Source organism: Perna viridis, chromosome 5, assembly GCF_037379345.1.
Source record: "Perna viridis isolate PV_CMFRI_1.1 ecotype Kerala chromosome 5, ASM3737934v1, whole genome shotgun sequence".
Lineage (NCBI taxonomy): Eukaryota > Metazoa > Mollusca > Bivalvia > Mytilida > Mytilidae > Perna > Perna viridis.
In genome coordinates, this window is record NC_142449.1 from 15794818 (window position 1) to 15797957 (window position 3140).

General features: G+C 34.3%; 1 pseudogene; it reads left to right on the top strand.

Annotated features, from left to right (window-relative positions):
- The first annotated feature begins 579 nt into the window (after positions 1 to 579).
- On the top strand, positions 580 to 2907 carry LOC148616233 (riboflavin transporter 2-like; annotated as a pseudogene).
- The last annotated feature ends 233 nt before the right edge of the window (positions 2908 to 3140 follow it).

Consider the following 3140-nt stretch of genomic DNA (forward strand, 5'->3'; position numbering starts at 1 on the left):
TGAATCAGGTGCACCATTGGGTTAGCGTCCTTTGCTTTTCAAGAAACACCCACCTTACCGAGTTTCTCGTGAAAAGTCACTTCCGGAGTAGTTTAAAGAGGAATCCATTACACGGTGAATAAACCGGTTCCCATGGTGCAGATAAATACACCATAACGATCCATGAATTCATGATGATAAGCTTAAATAAACTAATATAGTGACGACTTCAATTTTGAAGCAACATGACACTGTTCCAGAGACCTAATTGTAAGAAGTCTAAAGCGGTACAAGTGTCCATTTAGTTAGAGCAAGCTCTCACATAATGTATTGGTTATGATATCAAAACTCAATACGCAGATAAAGATGCTGGACATACGGTATCTTGCAACAGAAAAGGGAAAGTTGCCGACACAGAACAGGATCGTATAGATTGGTCATGAGTTTTTACCTTTCTCTACGAGTAGGTCAAGATATAAGGTTGACCTCCTAGTGTCTGTAGTGTCCTTATCTCAAGTTATTTGGGGTAGATGTGGTATATAGAATTCCCGAATCTAGGATTGTATATCAAATGCATTATTTTGCAGATAGTGACATAAAATGGTAGCTGACATATTTCAGTGTAAGAATACAAACATAGTTGTGTATATTTTGGTTGCCTTGTTTGGTATAGGATCATGGGTTGACATGAATAGACTGTGGGTAGAGCTTCCAGTGATAGTACCACATGTACCAGAGGGATGGAAGCTACCGTCATATCTCTCTGTTATAATACAGATTGCAAATATTGGGCCACTGATCGTGACACTCATGTTCATCTTTTACAAGAATAGAATGAATGAAAAGATAGCTGTTTACTTAGTCTTAGGCATAGGTGCTATAGCATGTCTGCTACTTTCATTTTTCTGGAAGAAAACGGTATATTTTGTTGGTGCAATGCGAAGTATGGCATTACTAGTTTTGCAGTTCTTTCTAGCATTGACTGACTGTACCACATCTGTTCTCTTCTTACCTTTTATGTCAACTTCTTTTAAATTAGAGTACATCACAGCCTATTACATAGGTGAAGAATTAAGTGGCCTAATACCCAGTGTTGTAGCCTTAGGACAAGGAGTAGGACAATTATCATGCGTTAATGTGTCAAAAACAAACCTGACTACTAATGAAACATAATACAGTATACAGCCTGTTTATCATAGCCCTAGGTTTTCTGTTGAAGAATTCTTCTATTTTCTATTTGGGATGTTGGTGATATCCATTTTGTCTTTCACTATTTTGAACTATGTCCCATACTGTAAGAAGGAAAAAGTGAAGCACCATGATGACTATGAAGAAGTTTTTCAGTTTCCTGTACAAAAAACAAGAGCAACACGGGTAATAGTTATGAGCTGTATGAGACTGAGACAACTGCAAGTTCAAGATCATTTTCAAATAACCCATCTTTATTCAAAACTAGAAGCAACCCTTTGGAAAGAAACAAAGATGTAGAGGATGATTCAAAAGCCATCGAAGTTAAAACTGTCTACGTCAGGCACATGGTTCATCAAAGAAATTCATACCTTTTTTATTTATAATTGGATGGGTAAATATCTTAGTTAACGGAGTGCTCCCATCTCTACAGACCTATTCTACACTGCCATATGGAAACGATGCATAGCTAGCTGCCACACTGTCCAACATTGCTAATCCATTGGCATGCTTTTTTGCATTTTTTGTCGAAGCTAACACTAGAACGAAGATCTCAGGCCTGACCTTATTAGGTAGTGGATTATCAGGCTATATTATATTTACTGCAGTAGGAAGTCCAACTCCTGTTCTTTACAATTCTCTAGCCGGTACTCTTATAGTTGTAAGTATTTATAAATATGCATATATGAATATAATTTCAGGAAAAAATTGACTTGGGATTGGAAGAGGATTTAAATGAACATGTAGCTTGATTATGACTATTTTGTGTGGATCCAGTGAAAACCACAAGAATGATGCTCATTGACTAAATTATAAATGCATTGTATCTTCTTGAGGAATAGCATTTGCCTTCATACAATAACCGTACGGTTAAACTTGTACAAATTCTCCTTTTATGATGTGCTGTTATAGCATAGAAAGACTAGTCAAATTTATTTTTTCCTGATCTATCTCCGGAAATTATCAGCTCCAAAAGAAACTTTCAATTTGATTAAATGATCCGCATACCGAAACACATTTGGTTGCAATTAGATAAAATTTTACATGGTTCCAAACCACATGATGAAGGTTGGTATTGATTTTTAGGGTTATAATCCCAACGATTTTGGAGAATTTGATTCAAGAAAGGTATAAAATAAAAAATAAAAACTAACAATGTCGTTCAAGTATAAGCATATGTTTTTTTTATGATAAATCTAGGCTTCCTGAAGCCAAATGTTCCTTTTTAGGCTTAATTAAAAAAGTATATACACTTGTATGTGGTATACATTTTAATACTTTCAATTCTTAAACCGTATCAGTGTCATTTCCCTTATTAAGTTACTTTCATCAATTTATCTATTTTTCTATATTTCAGGTAGCAGATAACATTCCTTATGAGTTAAGTCAAAGTTTCTATCGCAGGGGTATTCCGACAGGAAGGGAAGAAGGCTTTATTATGGGTTGGTGGTATATCACAAGTCGGCTCAGCCATAGGAGTCTTAATATCATTTATACTTGTCAATGTTTGATATTTTTGTCAGTGTACCTGTTTGTTAACATAAGAGGGCGATACATGAGTAGCACAGAAGTAGGTTTATAGTTTTGTGATGCTTCCCTGAGATTTCGAACAATTTTTTTTCAAATTTAATTTGATAATTACTCAAGAGTCTGTGTGTGCAATTTAAATGTGTTTATGTAACATATATTGTTAATTTCACGTTGAAACTTTTTGTTGTTTGTAAAATGTGATCGCAATTAAAAAAAACGTACAAATATTCGTAAAATAGAGGCTTATGTCAGTTATACGGCCATTGTCCTTAGCTGATCATGAATGTTAAGTCAACAAGATTCTCGTTTTTTTTAAATAAAAATACGTTGACATTATTATAAAACTTAAACTAATCATATACAAATCAATGAACACATTTTCAGAATTTTTTAATAATTAATCATTATGGCTAAAATCAGGTTAATATTCAATAAGGTTACCA